Source organism: Mustelus asterias, chromosome 3 (assembly GCF_964213995.1).
Source record: "Mustelus asterias chromosome 3, sMusAst1.hap1.1, whole genome shotgun sequence".
NCBI classification, from domain to species: domain Eukaryota; kingdom Metazoa; phylum Chordata; class Chondrichthyes; order Carcharhiniformes; family Triakidae; genus Mustelus; species Mustelus asterias.
The window spans coordinates 133,332,395-133,360,334 of record NC_135803.1 but is presented as its reverse complement, the minus strand read 5'-3'; the positions used below and the strand labels follow the sequence as shown (position 1 = coordinate 133,360,334).

The 27,940-nt window shown below is 38.0% G+C and overlaps 1 long non-coding RNA gene across 3 annotated transcripts; it reads right to left on the bottom strand.

Annotated features, from left to right (window-relative positions):
* Positions 1-27,940, bottom strand: LOC144491606 (uncharacterized). Of its 3 annotated transcripts, XR_013497473.1 has the most exons (6): positions 27,857-27,940; positions 24,775-24,840; positions 21,148-21,226; positions 12,042-12,199; positions 425-459; positions 1-331 (listed from the first exon to the last, which is right to left on the bottom strand). It is a non-coding gene; the product is annotated as an uncharacterized LOC144491606 (long non-coding RNA). The 3 variants fall into 3 exon arrangements; XR_013497474.1 differs by having other exon boundaries at positions 328-459; positions 12,142-12,199; XR_013497475.1 differs by lacking the exons at positions 1-331; positions 425-459; positions 12,042-12,199 and adding an exon at positions 17,478-17,875.

Here is a 27,940-nt window from a genome sequence, read left to right as displayed (position 1 = left end):
TTTGCAAGCAAAACATTTATTTAAATAACATTACAAATATCATCCAGGTATGAAATGTATTTTCAAAACGACAGATACACCAAAATGAACGACACTTTTAAAAATCCTCCCATCAATATTTGACAACTTGTAATACGAGTAATTTGTCAAGAACACTAACAAAATCAGAAAACCCACAAAAGCAGTCTATGCTGTGTTTAAACATATACAGAAATTCACAAACAGACCAGAACCTGCACTATTGTACATTACCTTTCGAAACTTATTGCGCGTTGCTGAGTCAGGTCTGTGGAAGTTTAAGACTTTCAGTTGTGATGTTCAGTATGATGCCCTAGGAAAGGCAGCAAGTTGTATAGTTATCTCCTTTGGGCCAAAATTTCAGTCCTCGAACTATGCAACCTACTACCTCTACCCAGGAGCTCACCATATTATCCACATTGATCATCTTGCTATTTTTTTCTGTAATGGAAAATTAATGAAATATTTTAAAGTACAAGTATGGATTAGTGGAGTTACCTTCAATGTCTAGTAAGAAGCCAATGACTATTTTGTTTTCTTAAAATGATGTCCTATTGTTTTGTGAAAATAACAGTTCCATGCTGAAAAGACATTTGTTTCTTTTTGAAAAGAAACCTCAACACTCCTCAATTGCACTGCACCCCCACATTTCAGCTCCTCTACTGAAAGCTTTGGATCCTTGCTGCTTTACAGTTCATGGGTGACAACTACCCTCTAGCGTCTTGCCAAAATGCTCATTAAAAGCCACATCAATATCAATAAGCATTGATCGGTTGCTTAAATGAAGGAGGCATTACAGTGAAACCCAATCCTGCACCAAACTGATGTTCACACATGCGCTTTTCGAAGACGGGCCTTGCTGGATACTGATCAGTAGCAGAAAGCTTCAGTACACGTTCTTTCCAAAAGGCAGCACTGTTGAGGCCGACTGCAGTGTTTATACTGCCAACTTGCCTGGGCTCAGCTAATACGACACAGAGAGATGATGAAATCTGGCACCTTCCTGTCTATATAGCTCAGCTAGTCACTAAATAAGTTAGCTAAGCTAATTTGTGGGGTGATGGTGGGAATCTTCTTATTTCAAATTCATGTTAAAAGGGCAAAATGTTTTCTTTCTAATCAAACTCAATTTGGATAGGAACATAACAGGGCAAGAATTTAATGAGATTTCAAAATCATAAAATGTAAAAACTTGTAAGAAAGGGGAAATGAATCAAATTAGTAACAGAATAATTAATTAGAATTAAAAAAGCTCAATATCCCACTGTTTTGGTAAGTTTTCTGCATGATTTAGCTAAAAGACTAATGAAAACATATCCAAGAAATGAAATTAACAATTAACTACATGAAGTGCCTCGGGAAATTAGTTTTTGCAAATATTTATATGGAGAATGTAACATCACAAGTCAAGAAATACTAGACTGTAAGTAATCTTTACTGTAATTCCTACAGACTTTTCAAAAAATCTACATGTACAGTGCAATACTGAATTTAAAAAATAGAAACAAGAAAATGTATTGCATGATTTGCAATTTGTTTGCTGTCAATATCATGAATGAAGTTAGATAAGAACACATCCCTGTCCTCCGACTAAATGATATGTACAAGATGTAAAATGCCACTTTTCTTGATTTTATAATGAATGTATAACAGCACTGCACACATAAGGTAGGTATCAATGGATGTTATTTTGCTGTGGAAGATATTCTGCTACCTTAGGAAAGACAGTAGATTGTATAGTTATCTCCCAGTGTGGGTGTGACCCTAAAACTATACAACCTACTACCTCATCCCAAAGCGCAAACTCTACTTCTGATGCATTCTTTATTCTGTTTATGCAATTAGTGCTCTGTGGAAACAGAATAAAACAATGAACGCTTTAACATGTGCCACAAAGTCAAACTCTCACATGGATATTTAATTTAGACAAATCTACTTAAAAATACTGAAGTCCAAATACCAAAAATGTTGCCATGGTAGCATCATTATTTGGCATGACAAATTACTTGGAAGTATAGAACTAATCTACTCTCTCCAAATCAAAATTTCTGTACAACTGAATAATGCACAGTATAAAAGTTTAATTAAGAATCAAACTGTGCTGACATTTATATTATATTCTATTAATTCCCATTTCAATGTATACATTTTCCCTAAGCATCATTCCACGCAACCTATTCCCAAGCCTCTCCCAATAGCATTTTTGATCCAGATGTTAAGAGTTGTATAACTGAATCACAAAATGGTTCTCTCTCTAATTCCCATCACATGATTTTATGGATCACATCAGAAATCACCATATGGAAAATGAGGTGCAAACACGTCCTATTGTCACAGCACAGTACAACAAACATTAACAAGGCAGACATTTTACATGTACCTGTACACTTTATATAATCTTTACCGTAAGACATATATCAGTTTATCTCTCAAAATGTATCCGCACGCGACCTGTCTGACATAATTTAGCTACAGTACTTTGCCAATGAACAAACTTACTTTATTTGAAATCTCAGAATATACTTGTTCATCAGAGTTGTACTTTTTTAAAATATTGACATTTAAAAGTTACTCTCGTGCAAATATTAATGCAGCTTGACAGAAAATTTGAGATATTAAAGCTTAAAAAAGTAATTTACTAGTTTATCCTCTGTTTCTAATTCTGAATCTCAATTGTGTTTTTTGCTCTGCTTTCCAATAATTTATTACATGGGTTTACTGTCCATTATTTTCTTACATGTGACATTTTTCCTTTATTGTATATCAAGAGGTCAATGTGTTTGCAATTCTTTGATTATTATTGTACATCTGAAAAACTATTCAAACTGTTGTTCCAATTTTATTAAAACATCTACAGACAAAAGTTATTAAAATCTCAGCATAAAAAAGGAGCACTCTCAGTTTATTTACCCGATCCAGGTGGTAGTTACCAATGTGATTGAAACTATGAAAGGTTTGAACGGGGGCATTGGGAGATCAAGAACCAATGTAGATCAGCAAGGACTTAGGTGATAGAAACATAGAAAATAGGAGCAGGAGTAGGCCATTCAAACTTACTCCACCATTCAGATCCCACCTTCTCCTCATATCTTTGATTCCCTTCGCCCCAAGAGCTATATCTAACTCCTTGAAAACATACAATGTTTTGACTTGACTCCTCTCTGTGGTAGAAAATTCCACAGGCTTACCACTGTGTGTGAAGTAATGTCTCATCTCAGTCCTAAATGTCTACCCCATGTAACCGGACTGTGACCTCTGGTTATGGACTCCCCTACTATTGGGAACATTCTTCCTGCATCTACTCTGTCTAGTCCTGTTTGAATTTCATAAGTTTCTATAATATCCCCCATCAATCTTAAGAATACTAGCAAATATAATTTTAACCAATCCAATCTCTCCTCATATCTCCCATCATCCCAGGAATCAGTCTGGTAAACCTTTGTTGCACTCCCTCTGTAGCAAGAACACCCATCCTCAGAAAAGGAGCCCTAAACTGCACACAATATTCCGGGTGTGGTCTCACCAAGCCCCCATATAATTGCAGAAAGACATCCTTGCTTCTGTACTTGAATCCTCTCATTATGAAGGCCAACATACCATTTGCCTTCATCGCCTGCTGCACCTGTATACTTAACTTCAGTGACTGGTGTACCCAGGTCTTTTCACATTCTGATAATAATCTGCATCCTCCTCACAGCTTACCCTCCCACCCAGCTTTGTGTCGACTGCAAATTTGGAGATATTGCATTTCGTTCTCTCATCCAAATCATTAATATACATTGTGATTAGGTGGGGTCCCAGCACCGATCCCTGCAGTACCCCACTAGTCACTGCCTGCCATTCCAAAAAATACCTGTTTATTCCTACTCTTTGTTTCCTGTTTGCCGAACAGTAACTGGCGTGGCAGAGGGGAAGAACCAATTACAATTTTGAAAGAAAAGTGTGGGACGGAGAAATGAAAAAAGGGGAGAAGCTGCCAAGGAAATTGGAATAGTGACCAGGGTGTGATTTGGTTCTATGGCCAACCTGCTTGCTGGCAGTTTGGACAGAAAAGTGGATGGAAAATGTAACTAGCTGTAGAGAACGTGCCGCCACCCATAAACCAAGTTTCAGTTAAGGTAAGGATGTCAATGCAATCCTTCACAAAATCATTGATGACAGACCTAGTTCACATGTTGCAGCATTACCAATGTAGCTGGGAAAAGGAATTGACCTTATTGATCTTTTCATTATAAGAGGTCTATCAAAAATGGGACCTGAAAAGCTATAGTACATTAGTAGAAAACAACAAAACATTTCAAATCAGTCAAATTATTATCTTGGTTGCCACAGTACTTCCATAGTGTGTTTCTGGTCATTCTTTCACCAAAGACTTTGACAGAAGCAGAATTTCTCACTCTGGAAAAAACTACATCAAGCTGTCCATTTGCACAAACAGGCTGAGGAATGTTGCCAAGAGTCTTGGCTCGGGACTTGTTTATTGCCACAAAATTGGGAACAGTTTTCACCCGAATTGAAAAAGCAGACTTACATCTGATGGGAGTAACATTATTCAAAGAGTAAACACTATTTCCTTGAAATCTGCCTGATACCATTTCAACATCTATCATTGAGAAAATGGCCACCAATCTTATTCCATTTTTAAAATTCAATTTTTTTTAAATAACATTATAACTTTCCTCCTCAAGTCTAAGTTTGTGCAGTGTCATGCCCACTAGAATTAGACACTGTAAAAACTCTCAATCAACACTGATATATTATTTTCCATTTGAATCCAGTGAATCTTTGAATAATGAGTTGTATCAAATGATAGTCTCCATCATTGTGCCACACTTAACCAATTCTATCATCTCATCCATCCCTCACACGCAATTACATACATGCCATCTTCATCCTCACAGAAATAATCATTCTAGACAGGGTAACTTGCAGTTAGGTGCCACTTACATTTTGCTGCTTTTGTTCTCCATCAACACCCCACCCACCAACCATCTGGCTACATGTGCATCAAGCACTTCAATCCTTCATACATCCCATGTAATTCCCCATGCGCCACCAGTCCAGGCAGACAAAAAACTGATCATATATTGCTTGAGGTCACAACCCACGGTGCTGACTGGAATATAATTTCGCAAATCATCCCATTATTTTCTTCAATTTGGTGAATATGTGGGCACTAATTTTAAATGGAGTTATCCTGGATCATTCAGGAATTCTACTACAACCTGGACCAGCCAGATAAATGCTGTGGCTACAAAAACAGATGAGAGGCTAGGAATACTGTGGCAAACAACTTGCCTTTGAATCCCGAAAACCAGTCCACATTCACAAGGTACAAGTCAGGAATGTGATGGAATATTCTCCACTTGCCTGGATGAGTGCAACTCTAACAACACTCAAGGAGTTCAACACCATTCAGGACAAAGCAGCCCACTTGACTGACACCCCATCCACTGCTTTAAATATTCAGTCCCTCCACTATCAACATAAGAGTGGCAGCAGTATCTAGAAGATGCACTGCAGCAATTCCAGCTATTCCAAAGTGCAGTGGATGCTGGGACAGTGAGTAAGTTTGAGCAGTTAGATTTCTAATTCGTAATGGGTTAAAAAGTTATGGGGCAAAGGCAGGAAAATGGGGATGAAGAGCATATCAGCCATGATTGAATGGTGGAGTGGACTCGATGGGTCGAATGGCCTAATTCTGCTTCTATATCTTATGAACTATTATTCACCAAGGTTCTTTTGACAGCACCTCCCATATGCATAACCTCTACCATCTAGGAGGGCAAGGACAGCAGATAAATGGGACACAACCAGCTGCAAGTTCCCCTCCAAGCCGCACACAATCCTGACTTGGAATTCTATTGCCGTTCTTTCACTGACGCTGAGACAAAATCCTGGAACTCATTTCCTAACAGCACTGTGGGTGCACCTACACCACATACCCCGCTCACCATCACCTATCAAAGGCAGATAGGCTATAAATGCTGACCTACACAGTGACACCTACACCCGTGAAAGAATAAATGTTTAAAAATCTCAAGTGAAGAGTGTACAGCGTGATCAATAATCCACTTTCTAACCTCTGCTTGGATATATAGTACCCAAGATATCAATCCCAGGAAACAGAAGGTGCTGGCAAACTCTGTGAATAAACTTTGTCTTAACATAATAAATCAAACCCCTTTGGTACTGTTGTTTTCCAAAAAAGACTAAAACAGGAAACTAGTGTAGCAGTCTAATAGAAATAAACTAAAAACAACTTTAGAATAGACATTGAACTTAATGAACCAGATGGAAAATTTCACAAAGGTGAAGATAAGTGGAAAACTCTCAAGAAGTCTGTCTACACCAAGAAAAAGAATGAATTCACTTGTAAGAGGAATCACAAATTATTTTCCTGGTTGTCAACTTGGGCTTACTCAACTGTCTGAAGGCTGCTGGAAAGAAGAACTTTAGAAATCTTACTGCAAGTAATAAAAATGTTTATAACTGGTTTAACCATTAATGGTTTGATACAAAAAAATTATCCCCTCTACACATCTGTTACACCAAAATACCCACTGTTGATCTAATTACTTACATCAAGAATTTCTTCAAATGGTAGCACTAAGAAAGTTAGCTGTAATATCTTGTTAACAGTATAAAATGCTGGCACTTAAATGTAACTATTGCAGTTTAAAACCCCTCACGTTCAAGTATTCATATGTTACATAAAGACACAAAAGCCTAATGCTTCTATTGTTTAGCATTTGGCAAACCCACAAGCAGATCACCATTCACAATGTAGACGTTTTACTCAGTTTCAAATCAAAAGCCCCAAAATACAAACAACCTATCATTTAAAATGAAGTATTTTTATGAAAAGACAACATTAGATCGAACCAACTGAATTCTAGTAGCGAATGACCACTACTTAGTTTGCAGATGTCAACTATATTCATACCCACCAAGAAGTGGTAATAACAGGATTTCACTCCCAACATGATGTACTTTCTCTTCAATGAACCATTCAAGACACAGGGGCTTCTGAAAAATATTTACTGTGTGTGCAATTAACCATTTTGGCATTTTCTCACCCATCCATTTAGTATAAGAGCTGCTGCAGTAAAAATCTACAATTTAAAAAAATACATATTTTTCATAAAACTCGAGTAGCAACCCACTAACAATAGGTTGCTTAGATGGAGTACACTGCACAAGATATATCCCTTAATACAAAAATAAATCAGAGTAAAACTGATTTTCCTGGGTAAACATAATACTCACTGCAAAGATTAAGTAGGTAAATTTACTAAATGGGATGCACTGAGCCTTACACAAGGGAAGGTTTGATCTCTGCAGCATGTTGAATTAGCCGATTTCAACCAAGCCAACTGTTAGAAACTGCAGCTAATTTAGTGCCCAAAGCTTGGGAAAGGGAAAAAAACCTAACTTGCATTGATATTCAGCAAATCTCTTCAGCTGGAGTGCTTTCTACAAGGACTCAATAACACTAGGATCACAAATTCTATGAGGTGATTGTGATGCACGATTAACCCATGTTGTTGCTTCTGATGTCGGTAGCATGCAAACTTTGTACTGCCTGCCTATTTATATGACGTGGTATGCAACACTAAGCACTCCTGAGCTGGGAAGCGAAATCGCATGAGTGCAGGTTAGCCCGTATTACTTAAAGCCAACAGGCCCTTCTTAAAGGGGAGATGCATTTTGGTGGGAGCGGTGCTAGAAGTAAATCCAACCAGGAATTTGACCTGAATAAGTCACTAGAATGGCACGTCATGGCAAACAGCATGATCTTTCAGACAGACACTGTAGCGAGAGCAGGTAAGCACCACAAACAATTTCAGCACTGTAGCCCTTAGGGATCTGGATGCAATGCTACAAAGAGTTCAATGGTCTCACTTGCGTGGTCAATCCGTGAGTGCATCCTCAAATGCCATATTCCACCATCACTAGCCTCCCACACTTCTCAACTCATCACCTTCCTTTCATTTAATCAACACTCTCTACCAACCACAACTAGTATTTAACATTCATTGCTTCACTTCATCCTCTCACACGCATGCACTGTTGCAAGCCTCACACCCACATTTTACAGCTTGCACAGAAAGTTAGCTATTTAACCACAACACTCACCTCAGACACATTGCACCTCACTTACTGGCACACTTCCCTCTCATGCAGGACAAGGTGGTGCAGAACGCAAGCAGCAACATCAAATCAGCAGAGGACAGGTGTGAATGTATGCCCTCATCTCCCTCATGGAGATGACACTACATCATTGGAATGGCTAAGATTGAGGCCATGTCCAGAACTGAAACCATGCAAGTGGCAATATGCTCATAATAAATCGTCCTTCTCACATCTTACTTCTCCCTCATCCCACAAACTCTTCTAATTTACAAACTATGGGTGGTTTAAACATTCATTTCTTGCTTTCCCTTCCTCCTTTCAGATCTCAAGAATTGTAATCTTGTCAGGCGGTATTGAAAGAGCACGAGAAAGGGGATGAAGAGACTGATGAAGAAGAAACATCATCACTCACTTTTATAGTTGCAGATGTCAGCTCTGATACTGACAGTGCATTTACTTTATTTAGGCTAGCTTAACAGACAGAATCCACATGTGACAAGTGGCTTGCAGCCAGGTTAGCACATGAGGGAGAGGTCACACGAGTTCTGTTGCACAGGACTTGTATGAGGACTTCAATGAAGAGGTTTACAGAAAAATGTTAAAAGGCATGCATATAGAAATGTGCCTGATGCTTTGGCAGACCTGCAAAAAAAGCCTAGCTGGAAAGGCGCTGTGGTGATTTCCTCCTTCCTTCTTCTGCTCACCGTATACCTGGTCACAATGGTGAGACTATGTAGGGCACAATATAGCAAATCATAATGAATTGTAAAATGCAATCTGGCAGGTGCTACAGGGTTTCACCAGAGCAGTCCACACAGTGGAAAACTTATTTAAGCACTCAAAAGGTCTGCTTGTGACATTTTGTATGTCAGCATAGTTCATGTTATATGCAGACATGTATTAGTTGTGCACCAGAGCCAGTTAGTCAGCGAATAGCCCTCAACCACCACATTCTGTTTTCTCATTGTGGATGAAATACTGATAGCAAAATACATTATCACAGAATAAAGGCACCAAGACTGCTGCCAAATACTAGGCATTAACCGATACCACATGTGATTGCACGCCGGCTGGATATTGAGAAAAACAAATTTCTTCCAGTTGTGGTACATCTCCAAATTTACATGCAACACTTGCAGAGTGGTGTGTGTGTCTGTGTAGTCAATGGCATCCTGCTCCATGGGAAAACCTGCTTTCCTGGCAAAGCTGTGCCTGCTCCTCTCTGACAAGAGAGAACGATATAGGTTCAGCTCTCGGAGTTTAATGAGCATCAGCAACCTCCATATACAACAGTGGATGATGAACTGTGAGATGTTGGAAACGTCACCTGCTCCAGCTTGGAAGGAGCCCGATGCAAAAAAGCTCACGACCAAGGTCACCTTCAGACTCTCGTAATGTCGTCATTGCTCTGACATGAGGCTGAAGGTCTGTCCACAAAAGGTGAGGGATTTCAGTGAGCATCTCCTTAGTGAAAGGGAGGCATCACATACATTGTTGCCCCATGAGGTAGAAGGTTACTCCATGAACACACTAGGTAAAGATCCTGCTAAAAACCTTTCTCCCCCTACTTCTTCCTCTTCAAGCAACTTGTCCTCCTCTATGTCACCTCTGCTCATTCTTTGTCATGCTGCAGGCCAAGGAGGATGGAGGGTACAGCACATATGACTGGACGCAAGTTGGGTATGCAGAACTCTTGCAATGTGGATCAAGGCCTTCAAGTGCCATACCACTAAGAGTCCAGCAACTTTAAATCACATACAAATCTACAAACACTTCTACTATTTCAGCAACAACCACCAGTAATCAACTAACCTGAATTAACCTGATGATCCTTTTAAATAATGCTGGTTCTTCCTGCTCCTAAACAAATTTGCAGCTGTGCAAGGTTAACAGTTGAGGGTGAAAATGGCACTAGATTCAAATCACATGCTGACTGATTGCATGACCTGCCTAACTCTGTGTACTTCCAGTGCTCACTCTCAACAACCATGTTAATGACTCACCCAAAATGGCACTGGGTGCGGTCCACACCATAAGCGTGCACATGTCGGTATGGATGCCATTTTGGACCTAAAACAGCATTTGTAGTGCCAAAACCAGAGACACTTGTGGAATTGAACTTGCGGCCGAGTAGTCATAGGCTCACACATAAAGAATAGTTATTTTGCTCATGCTATGGAGGGTAATTAGCACCAAGGGAATCATTCTTCACATGCAGGAAGGCAGGAGTAATAAGCAACAAAAAAAAGTATAAACTGGTGCAGCCCAATGGTGTGTCAAGAAATGGTAGGACATGATTCTCTCGCAAGATGAGTTCTAGATATGAGCTAGATTATCATAGAAATAACAGCAAGGCAATAAACTGACCTACTGCATTAAGACTGAAATAGACTTTTTTTGTTATCTAATGTAGTAACTACCCCTGAAATGTAGTAACTATTTTGATTAAATCATCCATTATAGAGTGAGATAAGTAGAAATGTCGACATATTAATTTTAACATATTAGGCAGCATGAAGAGCTATTTCTGAAAAGACAACTGAAATTCACTCAATACTGTGGAGTAAATGCTGCAGGCCACATCACAACATTATAGCATAAGCTAGTTGCTTTTTCAATATCATAAAATTCAAAATGTCCTAAATATAATTTTACGGAATTTATTCTATTTGTCAATAAAAGAGCTGCTAAAATGATTAAATTCCAAGATTAATTTGTTATCTCCTAAATATTAATTCACTCCACAGTAACATAAATCCATTATGAGTTCAATGAGAACTCCTGTATGTATATTTTCCTGAATTTCTACAACATTTTATAACTAACTTTATCTTCCACCTTTAAATACGCACCTGCAGCTCCTCATTTTCCTTCTCCAACTAAACTTGCTTTCTACACATACCAAAACTCTTCACCCCACCGTGCCTTCAGCCGTATTAGGCCCTAACTCTGCGATTCTTGCCCTAAATTTATGAAATAGGTTGAATTTGCCTTTTTCTAAACATATGGTCAATAAACGTACCATCTCTCCTTCATGGAATAAGAGTAATGGCATATCAATATTTTCCATAATTCCTCAAATATGATCGATTTACACTGTCTAAAATTTAGGAATCTACCACAATTAACCTACTATGCAATGAAAATTAGTTAACTAGCACATATATTTTCAAAAATACTGTTTTTGAGTTTGCATTTTTTGAAGGGGAAAGGAAATTAAAATCAGCACAAAAGGTTGATAATTACTTCAAAAATATTACGGACATGTTATGTAAGCTAGAATCTAAAGACTAGAATCCTTAATTTGTGTTATTTTATAAAATTGGATAATTCCTGCACAGTAAACAAGTTCCTCCTCCGTAAATAAACATTTTAGAATAAAAATCTATCGGCCTAACACTGCACCAGATCATTAATCTCAATGAACAGCCATGTTTGTTGTGTGTGCAGCTTTCAAATTTCCTGCATGCATGCCAGTTGTACTAGATTCATAGTAGCTTTATTTCTATATTTTAAAATAGCTTAAACTGTAGTTTCTCACAATCTGAACACAAAGTTTAGCCTAAGAGTATTTTGAAATGCACATCTGCATTGCAGTATTGTCCCTGCAGATCAGAAACATTCAATCGCCATCTTTTTTTACATCCATCCATATAGAAAATTACCTTTTGTTATTTTAATTTCTGTGCTACTCATTTTAACGCTTTTTCAAAAATTTTTTTTTCAGTTCAACAAACAGTTTATTGTAGGTATTTTCTTTTTGCCATAGTCCTTGCTAATGTGTCACTGGCTTAGTTAAGGTGCCCCTCAAGAAATTTAAAGCATAGATACCAATTCAAAATTAACATCTGAAAACAAATATATTGGTAAAAACGCATATTATTTACCTCCTTGGCTGAGAAACAAAACCATAGCGACTCATTAGAAAAGGAAAAATCGTAACATGACGCTGAATGCTATTTTTATTGCCAAAATGCAGATACTTGCCGCACTTCAAACGCAAGCCAAATAGGGACAGGGAATCCTCTCCTTGGTATCATTCACTCTGTAGAACAAAAAAAGTGAAGCTGTAAGCTTCTTTTGTGGAACACTGACTGTAAAAATGGGGGAAAAAGTGGATGTTAAAAATGTTTAAAAAAAGGCATCTTCAATTTTAATTTGATTACCTTAGATACATTTGACAACTACTGAAAAATCAAATCAAAGATGATTCATATAAGCTTTTCAGACAAAACAAAATTCTTTTTAAAAAATCCTTGATGAACAGACAAACAGCACTTCTGATGCATGCTAACGCCCTTACAAAACTAGCCTCGTATTCATTTACATTAATATTCAAAAGGGCGGATGTCATTCTACAACCCAATGTGGATGCACTCACAATTCCAAAATTACAAACAAAACACACACAAATACATCAACAGACCTTCTACGCCTTATTATACTGATATATTCTTTCATGCTGACATACGAACAATGAATTTTATTTAATCGTCTATTTAATGTTTGGTCACAGCTTGGCATAAATCCCAGACTTGCTCTCATATGCACCCTTGCACCCCTCTGTCTGTAACCTCCTCCAAAGAATTTGTTTTCACATTGAGCACAGATGGAAGCAAGTACTTGGCACGGGCAGCACCCAAATGGATACATATTAGGAATATACTGGCAGCGACACAAAAACGTGAACCGTTGCAAGGAACTGGCACAGGGCCTCCCTCGGATTAGCATTTTACAGGAACTCAAAATGAGAAAAGAGAATCAAATGGGTGCGCCATTGCGTTCCATTTCTGTGTAGAAAATTATTTCACTTGCCTTAATACTGCGTTAGTAATAAAGATCAGTCGCACAGGAAAACAGATCCAAGGTAACCAAGGCATTGCTTGCTTCAGAAAGTATGCTGGTGCATGCCCACTTCTCTGACTCCAGCTACGTCAGTTGCAGGATAAACCATGCAGCAGTACTTCCAAAATAATCCGCACTGGTTTTGTTTCTGACAGTCTACTTAATAACTACAGTTAGACCTAGACATGATGGTATGGCAATTTTGATTTTAACAGTTTACTAAGTAGTAACTGATATTATAAATAATATTCTTCATTTTGACTACTACAAAGAAATTGACAATTTATGCCCAAAATTTTGAACAAAAGTGAAGAGCACTGCCACACCATGACAATGATCACCTCAGCAAGAAGACACATAAAGTTATCAGTTTACTATAATTACTGAACAAGCGTCGTCACTGAGATCACACATTCTTAGTTTCTGTTTCACTTCCAAATGAGACAAATGTAAACCTGAATTTAATTTTTCACAAATCAACATTCGGGGTATTGATGAGCTACAACTTTCTGACTAACAAAAGATTACTTAAATGTTTTTACATCTATAAAGTTATTACTTGTAGCTTTGTGAATAAATAAATCATGGGCCTATGACACAAAAACTAAAAAAAAAATGTAGAAACCTTCTTACGAAGCTCACTTAACAGTCTGAACCCCTGTCCAATAGCATGATATTAGCCATAAAACCCATAATGCTGTTTGGTCATGTAGCATGAAGACCAGTGGCTTATGAGGTAGCTAGCAACACAGCTCTAGTTTTTTAAATCAGCAATTCATGTCACTCCAGTCTTTGGCCCGAATCCAGTCATGGATCCTCTTTTGTAACAAAGAAACGGGAAGGACAGGTTAACGATTCTTCTATTTAAGTCACGTCATCCTGGTTACCTTAATTTCTTTGCACTTCAGAGAATTCTGAACTGAAGCCAAAATGCTAAATCTTTGGATAGCTACAAAGGATGCAGACCAAAAAAAGGACATGCAAATTTTAGAAGCTAGCCAAATGGAGAAGATAGTTGTATGCTCACGCATTAACAGAATCACTGCATAAATCTATATTCAAATCTAAGATTTCAGCATTACAGCTTCTCACCATTTCTCCTAACCGCCTAAAAATTGAGAGGTATAACACTAATATTCAGTTCATTATTTCTAAATTTGTTCTATCAGACAGGTTACTGAAAACAAGCAGGAAAACAGTTCCTTCGCTTTTTCAATGTACTTGTTATCTCGACACAAAATTATTCTAACATAATAGCTATATTCAACATGCATCAACATTTTCAAAACTGAAACTTTCAATAACATCTGAAATACAGAAGACAAATTTAAATTCTTTCAACCGGCTTTAAGATTTTCCACATCAGCTAGTAATTATTTAGTCTTCTTTTGTTTTGCAGTGAAAATACTGTATATGGGAAACAGAGAGATACAAAACAGATTTTTGACGTTTTTCAATCAAGTAAATCCTCAAAAGAGAAATAGAATTGTACTTATCTAGTAATCATATACTAAGCAACATTTAAGCTTTCAAACATAAATCAACAACTCTAGTTGATCCTGCTACCTTTCAGCACCAACATAATTTAAACTGACACCCTCAAGCACAATGCAGTATTGCTAACTCATAAGGGAACATTTCTCGCAATCAAATTTCAAGTTTTCAATGAAAATAATTATGTATTTGAATCAAAACAAACCCATCTACTTGACTATGTTCAAAACACATTCACTTGCAAACATACTCAAATTAATCAATACATGAAAGCTTGCATTTATACATCGTGAAACATCCCTAGACACTGAAAGGAGACCTTAGGCCCGGTCACCACAATCTTAGTTGAAGAGATATGTATTAAAGAACACCATAGAGGAGAGTCTGTGAGGCAGAGACATTTAGGGGGGAAATTCCAGAGTTTAGGGCCCACTTAACTGAAAGCAAGGTCGCCAAAGATGGAGCAATGAAAATGGAGAACGCACATAAGGCCAAAATTGTGCAAGTGTAAACATGTCAGGATTGTGCAACTGGCGGTTGTGGATATGGGAAGGGATGAGCGAATGAAGGATTTGAAAACAAGGATAAGAATGTTAAAATTGAGGCATTTCTGGTTTGGAGCCAATGGAGGTCAGCAAGCACTGGGTTGATGGATGAACAGGACTTTACATATTAAGATGCAAATATCAGTTTTGGATGAGCTCAAATTTACAAACCATGCAAGGCGGGACATTGCTGAAGGGTTTATATGTGATATTCCCTTGTACATTACAAATTAATATGTAAACATCAAATCTTGAAGATTGATGACACTATGAACTGCAAATGATGTTTCAAAATCACCATATTAAGAAAATGCTGTGATATAACACTTTAGTCCAGTTTCAGAAACTGCTGTAAACAAGATACACAAATATATAAAGAACATTAATGGAAATCTGAGCTAAACATTTTTCATTTCCATCGCATGCCTAATCTCATGCGAATTAAAACATACTCCATGACTTAACTCAGTATTGTCACCCTCTCAATACACTGATCTGTGTACCTCTTAATCCTGAAGGTGAAGAAATTGGCTGCCCTGTCTTATCTGTGTCTAATTCAGATTTAAGAAATAATTCCATACTCAGCAGGCTCTGAAGTGTGGAATTAATTTTTCAAAAGGCTGTATTTTCTGTGTAATTGCTAGCCTGAATGCACTATATTAGCACTTATCATTTGGCATACAGCAATCAAAGGCTAACATGCAGGTTTTTGCAAGAACTGGCTTGCAACCTTATTGAATGTAGATTTTAAGTTTCTATATGTAACTAAGTCACAAATGTAAAATAGTTTAGGAATTTTACACCACTGAATGGGAATTAAATATTGACTATCCATATTGAGAATCTTCAAGATTCTGGGCAACCCCCCAAAAAGAAACAAGTCTACTCACATTATCAAATAGATGTTACAACATTAGTGTACATATTAAAAATACAAAAATAATTAAAATTTACATAATGATATATATTTTTTACATACAGCCAGTTCAAGAAATGTTTTATATTCCAACCCCCCATTAAAATATTTCCAACATCTGCAGTGATCATGTAAAGTGTCCAAGTACAGAAACAGATCAATGACTCTTCAAATCCATAATATTTTTCCCCATGGGCTACCTAGCTAATCCCACTCTCCTGCTTACTCTGTACAAATGTCAACCTCCCTCTTCTGAAACCAAAAGTAGCCTGGTAATATAACACTTTAATATAACATAATAGTATATTAATTATAATTATATGTTCTGGTTGGAAGACAACAATTTTGTAAAGTTTTGCTCCTGGCTCGGTGTGTCAGGAACAACAGGCCCACAGACTGTAGCCCTCTCTCCATTACTGTGTTCACCAGTAGCATGGCTTTACACCATTAAATTACCTCAAAGTGATAAAAGCAGAGTATGATCATGCAAGACAAGCAAAAGGCAGTAAGGCTGCATGAATGATTTGATGCGTCAGCAGAAGAGTAGCAGTGGGTAAGGAGGACTTTATGGCAGCTACTTGGTATATGAAACCGTTGCATAACCTTATCTGGGTAGCTTTAATTTAGTGTATAATCTTACTCCTCATGCAAGCATTGCTGACGACATTCAACCTGTTATTTCCAGTCTTTTCAGGGCTAGTGCCTTTTTTTAGTGTCCATTCTTCATTCAGAAAAGCAAACTTGAATGGTCATGGATGAAAATGAACCATTTTGCAGAAATATGTCAATAATAAACTTCTTCGCTTGGCTCGCAGCCAAAAATATAGCCCTTTAAATGGCGGCTACAGGCTTTTAATTTCCCATCAGTGGCGCAAACACTTCTTCTGATAGCAGACAAAGGCCTGTTAGACAATTTGAGTTAATAACCAAATTTCAGATGAAAATTGCATGCATGTTTACAGGATCTCTTACATTGGTACAATCTGTATATAAATAGGAATTTCTACTGACATTTTGCTGTTTGCTATCTTTAACTCAAGTGCGGACAAGAGTATAATGCAGTCCACCAGTTTTAGAATTATGTCTGTAAATAATGAACTACCCCACTACAGCTAAGACATGGGAAGATCAGAGAAAAGAGTATGGAAAACAAAACGTTTGGGGCAGAGCCAGAAAGCGAAATGCCGAAAACCTGTCAAAAATAGGACATCTGAATTGTTTTTAGCTCAAAATTTGGACTTCAATATAAAATGTTTCTAGGATTTTAGAAATGTGAGTGTGTGTTTAAAATATCCAATTCTGATGTATGATATAGTAACTCCACAATAACACTAGTCTACACAGCCAGGTATAATGAAACTAACTCAATACAACTGCTGATGTGAATAGAATCATACAGTATTGTGGTGTAATGCAAGAAACTAACACAACGGAAGCAGAACCTTCAACAAAATTAACAGAATGCATTAAAGCAAGAGAGGTTAAGAATCATAGAATCAAGGAGTCAAATAGTAATTACATACATTTCCACTCATTACAATGCTGAGGTCAGGACTGCAGTGATAGCTAGCAGCAGGATGGATTTATAGTTCTTCCACTGCAAATAATATTTCTCTCCCATCACATGAACGTAAGGAAACATTGGACAGGAAAAGGTCTGCTGCCCCCTCAAACCTGCCTCACACAGTTGTAATGCCATCATATTAAGAATCAGGATTCAGTTTCTTCTGGATGTATCACATGCATGCCTTTCCCTTTTCAGAAGGTGACAAATCTTTTGTATTTGTTGCACATGAAGACAAATTTAATTAAAGTGTGGAATCATTGATGGTCACAGCAAATATCCATTCAGGTGGTGTAGCAAGCTATTTTGTTAAAAATAATAGAAAACGTTGGAAATACTCAGCAGGTCAGGCAGCATCTGTGGAGAGAGAAAAAAAAGTTAATGTCTATTTTCCTTTGTGCATTCTGATTGTTGGAAATTATTTTACATTTAACCAGGTATTCCCTCCAGGTCTTGTATCAAAGACCTAGATTTATTTTCCACACAGAACTATTTGCAGTGAAACAACTTGCATTCATATGTGGATTTAGGATAGTAAAACCATCTCAAGGCACTAAAAAGGAGCAGAGAGAGATGGAGAGGTTGAGGAAGAGAATTTCTGGGTTTAGGGCCAAGGGAACTGAAAGCACAGCTATTAAAGTTGGAGTAATTGAAATTATGGATGCACTGGAGGCTAGAATAGGAAGAGATCAGAGATCTCAAAAGGTGCATAGAGTTGGAGAGACGAAAAGCATAGGGAGGAGGCGAAAACAAGAATGAGGGTTTAAAAATTGTGTTGTCAGACCAGGTGCTCGGGGTGATGGATAAACAAGCTTTGGAGTGAGTTAAGATACAAGCAGTAAAGTTTTGAAATGAGAACATGTATGAAAGGTGGAGGATGGGAGGCCAACTAGGAGACTTGACTTTTCTAATGCACTATCAGTGACAAAGACAGGGATGAGGGTTTCAACAATACATAAGGTGAGGCAGAGTCAAAGTTGAGCAGTTACCCTGGTAGCAGAAGGCAGTCTTAGTGATTGTGTGTTTATGTGGCCCAAAACACAACACTATGGTTGTGAACAGTCTTAATCAGCTTAAGACAGTTGCCACAGATGGATAATGTCAGGAAGTTAAGTTTGCAGCGGAGACCGAATACAAGGACTTCAGTCTTCCCAATACTTAGTTGGAAGAAATATTTGCACATCTAATATTGGATGTCGAGTAAGTAGTGTGACAATCGAAGACTTCGGAGGAGTCCCCACAGAGTTGGTGGTGAGATAGTGTTGAGTATTGTGGCAGACATGTTTTCGTATGCTATTAATAAAGGACAGCTTAGACAAGAGATATAGAAGGGGGCCAAGGATAGATCTTTGGGGGACTCCAAAGGTTAACATCCCATGAATAAGAGGAGAGGCATTCCTGATGATTCTCTGGCTACATTTCAATAGATAAGAATGGAAGTACCACACAGCTGGATGATGGAGGACAGACACCGAAGGAAAACATTGTGGCCCACTGTGTTGAATGCTGCAGATAGGTCAACAAGGGTGGGAGGGATAAGTTATGGCCAAAGAAACAAAATGCGCCAATTGCGACGACAAGTAGTACAATTTCAGTTCTGTAGCTGGGCTGAAAATGTGATTGGAGTGATTCAAACATATAATTGAAGAAATGATGGGCATGAATTTAGCACATAACAAGGTGTTCAAAGATCAGGGGGAGAGGTTGGAAATGGGGCAGTAGCATGCAAGAAGAGAGGAATCATGGAGAGCTTTTTGAGAAAAGGTGATGACAGCAGATTTGATGGCAGAGGGAAGAATACCTGATGAGAGAGAACCATTAACAATATCAGCTAGTATAGGGCCAAGAAACTGAAGTTAATTGGTCAGCAGAACTATGTACAGTTCTGGTCACCTTATTATAGAAAGGATATTATTAAACTAAAAAGAGTGCACAAGAGATTTACTAGGATACTACTGGGACTTGATGGTTTGAGTTATAAGGAGAGGCTGGGTAGACCGGGACTGTTTTATCTGGAACTAGAAGGCTGAGCTTACAGAGGTCCATAAAATAATGAGGGGCATAGATCAGCTAGATAATCAATAAATTTACCCAAAGGTAGGGGGAGTCTAAAACTAGGTTTAAGTTGAGAGGGGAGAGATACAAAAGAGTCCAGAGGGGCAATTCTTTCACACAGAGGGTGGTGAGTATCTGGAACAAGCTGCCAAAGGTAGTAGTAAAGGCGGGTACAAGTTTGTCTTTTAAAAAGCGTTTAGACAATTACATGGGTAAGATGGGTCAAATGCGGGCAATTGGGACTAGCTTTGGGGTTTAAAAAAAAAAGGGCGGCATGGACAAGTTAGGCCAAGGGCCTGTTTCGATGCTATAAACCTCCACGACTCTATGAGTTTGGTCAGAATAGAGTCAAGGGAGCAAAATGTGGATTCCATGGTTAGAGAGTGTTGCAGGATATGGGATAGAATCTAGAGAAAAACATCAAGATTAGGGCAGTTTGTCCTGATACGCTGAAGGAGGGAAGCGAGAGAGACAGCTAAAAAGATAATCTCCGTGTTTGCTGATATAACAAGCATTAGTTACCTAAATAATAATAAGTCTAATGAACCTCTTTAGCCTCAATGATTCACCCGATTATCTGCCAAAACGGGGTTGGCATAGAATTTGTGCAAAGTATTATCCAGTTCCGCCAGTCACCACCAATCTCCTCCTGTCTTACATTAAGTCAGATTCAAAGCCAAAAATAGTAACTTAATTTGTTAATTCTATTTTACTTATCTTCATTCCCGACCTGAAGTGCAAAATCAAAATTTGTCTCTACTTAATTTCCATTAATCATAGAAGCTGTTTGGCTACAGTGGATAATAGTTTCCACTGCAAATCAAAACTATTTGCCTATAAATCCGTTAACATAATTTCTTGTATTTCTCCCAGATACAATTTAGAGGGGATTCAATACATGCATCGTGTCAATCTATCCAAAAATAACTCCAATAATTAATATGATGAAAACAACATGACAGTAAATAAGTGAAAACGTTAATTAAATATCAGCTGTGACTCAGCAATTTCCCCTCTGAGCCAGAAGGTTGAGAGTTCAAATCCTACTGCAGGATGTGCACAAAAATTTAGGCTGACACTCCAGTGCAGTACTGAGGGAGTGGTGCACTGTTGGGAGTGCTGTCTTTCAGATGAGACGTTAAACCAAGGACCTCAATGCCCTCTCAGTTGGATATTATTTTGAAAAAGAATTATCCCTGGTGTCCTGCCCAACATTTATCCCTTAATCAACACAAACAGGTTATCTGAAAATTTATCACTTTGCTATGTGTGGTAGTTAGCTGTGAGCAAATTGGCTGCCACATTTCCTACATTACAACTGTACTACAAAAGTATTCAATCAGCTGTGAAATGTTTTGAAATGTCCAGTAGTTGTCAAAGGCATTTTAGAAGTATTTAATTTTTGATGCTGTGAAGTTAGCAAAGTTATAATAGCCAGAGTTAAAGTTTGTCACAATCTGAATACAACCTTTTATATCAGGCGCAGAAAATTGATAGCATCCCATGATTATCCACTGAAAATTATCAGTTCCATACAAGAGTTGAAGACAATTTCTCAGATCAGCTATACTCACAAAAGTGATAGGGATGGAATTTATGTTCAGCTCACAGTTCATCATCCAAACAGCTTTAATCTTCCCTATACCGGGCCATCTGCAAAATGAAAAGAAAACAGACAAGATACAGTTATTACCCCAAACCTGAAAACTCTGAAAATCCCAGAGACAATTCAAAACAAAATGTAGAAAATGTAATTCTCTTAAAACATGCCACTAAGCATCTGCAATGGCAAGATATCCCAAATGCGTTCATTACAATAAATAGAATTGATAAAACTTTGAATTAAAAGGCAAAACATTAGAATGCAAATCAGATAAAGTCACATTCAAACATTGGATCAAATTATACTCTGAAAACTGTATTTAACTCTGGTTGCTAACACATCCTGAAGGCAGTCCAAAGAGCACCACAAGACGGGTCCATCCTGTCAAGGCCTGAGTTATCAACAAGAACAGGAAAAAAACTGTGCTCGTCAGCTGAGAAAAGAGGCATCTGGAGTATTCGTACAGAAGTATACGAGGTAGTTTAGGGAATAGAAAAAAGTACATTAAATTTCATGTGAATGAACAACACTGATTTCCAAATAGGATACTGAAGATGAAAACACTAGTGTTGTTGAAAAAAAATGGTCATTACAATAAATGGTAAAGGGGATAGTTTGGGATCTTTTTGGTAGATGGATTAAGGTGTGCTGTATGGCCATATTCATCCGCAATTATCCTGGTTGTGGTTAGCACTAGTTCTAAATTGAATATTTATTTTTAATGGAATGTTATTGAGCTTTCACATAAAAAGTAAAACATAAGCTGTTCATGTGTCCGTGGAGAAACTAAGGCTTAAAACCAGCAACAATCCATTTAGTTTCATTAAATTTTCTTGCTGGAGCATTTTAGAATTTATCTATATAGATTAAGGGCTAGCACCTTATTTTAGAAGAGGTAGAATCCCATATCCTATATTAAAACAGCCTCAAACTGATGACATGCCCATGACTGCATATTGTATCCATTCAATTTTTGAAATGTAACCTTTTTTTGCACCATTTAATTTAGAATTCATTTCTAAATGAAGAGTTATTTATTGCATTTTAAAATATTTATTCATATTTATGTACACATTTATATAAAGTGTAACTGCACACTGTTATTGCTTCTAGTGAAGTGATTTGAACATCTTCCTTCTTATTCTGGCATTTTTTTGTTACATTCTTCTTTATTAAAATAATTAGAGAACAGGTGTCCAAATCCACCTCTATGCATATTTCTCATTAAAGTCGCTGTATTTAGTTTTAGAAGATAATTTATCTTCAAGGGTATTTTGTTTTTTTTTTATAAATGTAAAAATAAATAGGGAACGGATTCCCCTATCCAAGTTCATTCTGCCTACCTCCAGGTCATCTTAATTATTTATAAGAAATAATTTATACATCAACTTCATTTTACACCAAGCAACTGTGCTGAACTTCTCTTTTTGCTTTTGGGACTATCTCAACGGTTAAACTAAATATAAATTTGTTGAGTCAGTACTACTAATTTTTTTACATGTTTCATGTTATTTTGATGTGCCAAAGCTTTGTGGTCTTTTGGCATAGTTTCAATATTTCAGAATCCACATGTTTTATACCACTGCGGATACTGGCAAACATGAGGCTGGGGTGGGGTTAATAATTTCTAAAACTTCTGATCCATAATTGTCGGCAAGCCACATAGCCTCCCAATGCTAGAATATTTACTGATAAGTATTTCTAAACCAAGTAATAAAGTTAAAATATATGGAAATAACTTAGCTGCACCAATATATTTCTCATTAAAGTAGCTGTATTCAACGTTAGAAGCTAATTTATCTTCATGCTTTTTTGTTGACTTAGTTCTTTTTAATGTGAAAATGAGTAGGAACTGATTCCACCATCTGAGGCCTGCCACCCGGTCATCTGGACAAACAGAATAGAAGCTAGCATACAAAACTTTCAGGGAAAATACAAATAGTATCGCTAAACATTTTTAACAGATTATGGACAGGATTCTCTGAGCGCGCGCTGCCAGAGAGAACAGAAAATTTGTCGCTCAGCCAAAACTCCATTCATTGCAGCGGGACCAAGGAATTCCAGCCGCGGGCAAGGTCTGAGATTTCCAGCATATATATCTGCATTACTTTAATTTTGTTTAAAATACGTATAGATTTATTTCAAAATTAAATGTTTGGACATTTGAACCTTAATTTTTTTCTTTTATTTTTTCTTAGAATGTGGGCATAATTAGCAAGACCAGCATTTATTGTTCTTTCCCTAATTTCCCTTGAGAAGACGGTGGTGGACTGCCTTTTTTAACTGTTGCAGTCTATGTGCTGTGAGGTAGGGAGTTCCAGTATTTTGACTATTACAATGAAGAAACAGAGACACAATTTCAAGTCAAACTGGTATGTGACTTGGAAAGTCAATTCAATTTAAAAGCTACATAATTAAGGGCATATATTTTAAATAGAAGTTTATGTGGAAATCATTAATGTATTCATATTACAATCCTGGTAGCATTTTTTCACTTTAAACTTGTTAATACCCACATAAAATGTCCACACAGGAATATCATATTTTTAGTGTTTTCACAAATGAGTGTGCTTATTTTTTATTTAATTGTTTAAACAGATTGGATTGTTCTTATGTAAAAGGCATAATTGCAAAAATGCATCACCACTCAACAGGCAACAACTACAGAGTCTGCAGGCAAGATGCAATATTAAACATTTAAAAGCAACTACCATCTTACCCTCCAACACCAATCCTATTAAACTAGCTTTGAAAAAGTGAAAGTTGTCACAGAGCATAAAATTGCAGCATGAAAACGTAAAGGTTCAAGGAGAGAATGCTAGGTTCAAACAAAATAATATTTTATTCCTCTGGATAATAACTTCTTGTTTTGTGAGTAAAACTACCAACATTAGATTGCGAACAAACCATACTCTCTGCTCATTTCAACATGGCCTTATAGTGTACCTTACTACAGTATGACAGACATTCTATGCCTGTCTATTATTTGTACTTTGTCATCATAAGAGCTTACCGAAATAGCACAAGTCAAACATTTGGAACAGGAAGCAGACTTCTGCAAACTAAAACTGCAAGAACCAATCAACTAACAAAAAACTATAAATTTACTCACTAAAAAGAAAACAGCCGATTCTGGTGATTTTTTTGGGATCATTTCATTCTCATATTGACTTTTTAATAAATTGTCTTGTGATACGCTTACTGAACTCTCTGAGAGGCATGGCACTATGCAACTTACATGTTCACATCAACAATAGCATGTTTGACACAATTAAAAGCAATGAAGGCACAAATGCTTTGTCTCAGGAGAAAACATGCTTTCACCTTCTCAGCACCTTAAACTTTATGTGTCTGTTTTATATACTTTGCTAAAATGCATTAAAAGCAGTAGCTGTTAATTACATTCCTTGGCACATCTGTCACCAATCTTCATTTGTGAACCATATAAAAGCAGTAAAATGTCATCCAAGTCATGTATCATAACTTCCATCACCATTACTCCATCATTGCATGGTCAAAATCCAGAAAGTCCATATCTAAGGGAACTGTGGGAGTACTTTCAGCATATGGGCCGCAAAAGTTCAAGAAGGCAACTCACCACTATATTCTCAAGGACAGTTAGTGATGGGCAAATAATGCTGGTCTGGCCAGCAACATCCATATCCTGTGAAAGAATTAATGAAAAGAGAGCATAGATAAAACTACTGCCATTTGAATTACTATAGCTGTTTAAAAAAGGACTTTCATTTACATAGCACCTTTCAGAATCACAGGACCTCCCAAAACATTTTACGGTCAATGAAGTACTTTTGAAATGTATATACTGTTGTAAGGTAAGAAACAACAGCTGATTAGCACACAGCAACATAATAAATGGCCAGTTATCTATTTTGGTGATGTAGATCGCGGGACAAATATTGGCCAGATCACTGGAGATAATTTCCCTGCTCTTCTTCAAAATAGTGCCACAATTTTTTATATCCACCTAAGAGGGAAGACATAGCTCATTTAAACACCATGTTGAAAAAACAGCACCTCTGACAATACAGCGCTCCCTCAGTACTGCATTGGAGAATCAGCTTTGATTTTTATTTAGGAAATGAACGAATAGCTTTCAGACCTGGAAGTGAGAGTACTAACAACAGCTGACACTACATAGTTTGCTGCATTCATCATCTTATATCACAATGTTACCATGCTTGCGCAATGGTTTTATACCGATGTTGTGTCAACTTGTAGAATCAGAATGGTTACAGCACAGACTACCATTCAGCCTGTGTCTGTGCTATCTTCCTGCAAATGCAGCTCACCTAATTCCACTCCCCATAGCCCTGTAATGCTCTTCTCTTCAGATAATTGTTCAATCTTCTTTTGAAAGCCATAAATGAATCTGCCTCCACCACACTCCCAGGCAGCCCACTACATATCCAAAACAATGCATCATAAAGGTTTTCCCTGTGTTGCTTCTTTTACAAATCACTGTCAATCAGTATCCTCTGATTCTTGATCCTACCAGAAACTGGAACAGTTTCTCCCTATCTACTCTGCCCAGATTTTTGAACACTTCTATCAAATCTCCAATCTATCCACATAATTGAAGATCATCAATTTGAGAGCCATTATCAAGAATCTTTTCTGCACCCTCTATAAAGTCTTCACGTCATTCCTGAAGTGCGGTATTGAAAGCTGGACACAATCTTCCAGTTGCGGCCTAACCTGTGTTTTACACAGATTTATCAAAATATCCTTGTTTTTGTATTCTATGCTCCTACTTATAAGTCCCAAGATCCTGTAAGCTTTATTACCATTTTCAATGATTTGTGCACATCTACTCCCAGGTCTTTCTGCTCCTGCATCCCCTTTAGAATTGCACCGTCATTTTATATTGGGTGAAGGAGAGACAGTCAAAATGAACCATTTCACACTTCTCTGCATTAAATTTCATTTGACACTTGTACATCTATTCCACATGCCTGATTATGTCCTTTTGAAGTTCTACACTTTCTTACAGTTCGCAATATTCCCAAACTTTTGGTCATTCGCAACTTTCTGAAATTGTGCCATGCACATCAAAAGCTAATGATTAATGTATAGAACAGGAAAAACAGGGGTCCTAACCAGGCCTCTGATGTACCTCACTGTTTACAATCCCCCAATCCAAAAAGCAACTATTCACCACTCCTCTCTGTTTACTGTCGCTAAGCCAGTTTCATATCTGTGCTGCACCGATCATTTTTATTCCATGAGCTCTAACTTTGTTCACAAGCCTGTTATGTAGCATGTATCACATGCCTTTTGAAATCCACGTAGACAATTTGCACCCTTGGAAATGGTCTTCTACCTGATAAAAAATACCAAACAAATGAGCTCTACAGCTAAACTGCGCATTTTCAGGGTGACACATGATAAGATTACTTCACTCATACAAATAAAATTGAGCATCTACATGTACTCTGGAGCTCTTTATTAAAAAAGTGGCTTTTGCCCTTCTAAATGTCGAGTCTTACATGCTTTTTCCTTACCCAAATTACTAATTTGAAAATTCAATTAGCATTAAGCGGAGTTTAGGAAATCATTTTATAATCTTATTTCCCATCCAGTCATCCACAAGGCTTCCATCTTTGGAGGTCTGACAGCATCTTAGAGAGAATAGAGCCAACGTTTCGAGTCTGGATGACCCTTGGTCAGAGCTGGCGATGGGTCATGCAGATTTGAAACCTTGGCTCTATACTCTGCACAGATGCTGTGAGACCTGCTGAGATTTTCCAGCACTTTCTGTTTTAGATTGCAGCATCCGCAGTATTTAAGCTCCCATCTCCATTTGGCACAGTCTGACTGACCAGTGCCGAACCCAATTCGTATTTCTTCTTCGTGGGTGTAGTAATAGTTCAGAGGAATCAATTTAAACTTGCAGGATAACCTTCGCCCATTTGCCCGACCGATTGGTGTTAAGTATTTGAAAATTACGCCTGGCCATTTCGTTAACGCGGTAATTCGTTAAGATATTTCAAAATAACTTCCTTAATGCTGCGTTAGCAACTTTGGGCTTTTCCAGTTATAAAGCAACTATTTATTGTGTGTGTAAGCGTTTAAAGGTTAAATTATTCCGCTCCTTATTCTTTCTAATGGAAGCCGCTGCTCGCCTCCAGACAGCTCGAGCCGCTGCTCGAGGCCAAGGTCTTCACTGCAACCTAACGCAGGGGCGGAGGTTGCGTCAGGGCCGAGTGATCGACAGCTCCGTGCAGCCAATCACTAAGCCGCACCCACGCAGCTGGCCAATCAGAACAAAGCGCCCGGCTGCCAGCCCGCCAATCAGAAGCCATCAAGGGGCGGGAGTTCCGCTAGCAGGTTAGGTTTCCACCGGAGTTACAGGGCCATCAACGTGCCCGGCCTGGCCGGGGGGAGGAGAACCGGTGCGAAGTCTGCGGTGCTCCTCTCGGGAGCGGCCCCGCCGGGACCGCCTCACAGTTCCAGCCGACGCCGCCAAAAAGTCGGCAGAAACTTTCCGCTCTAACGGATAAAAAAAAATGGCGGCTCGCGTGGAAATGTGTGTGTGAGAACCGTCTCCCCTTCACAATCTGTCCGACAATCTCTCCCCCTCCTACCCAGGGAAAGCTGGCTGATTCTTTTTAACGGTAACCCCCGGTCTAATCACAGCCTCGGGACAGTCACACACTTACCTCTCTCTCCGCCCGCTGCCGCCGCCGCCTCACCACACTCCAGATCACAGCCTCACTATCGAGTCCGCGCGCCCCTCGTGACCC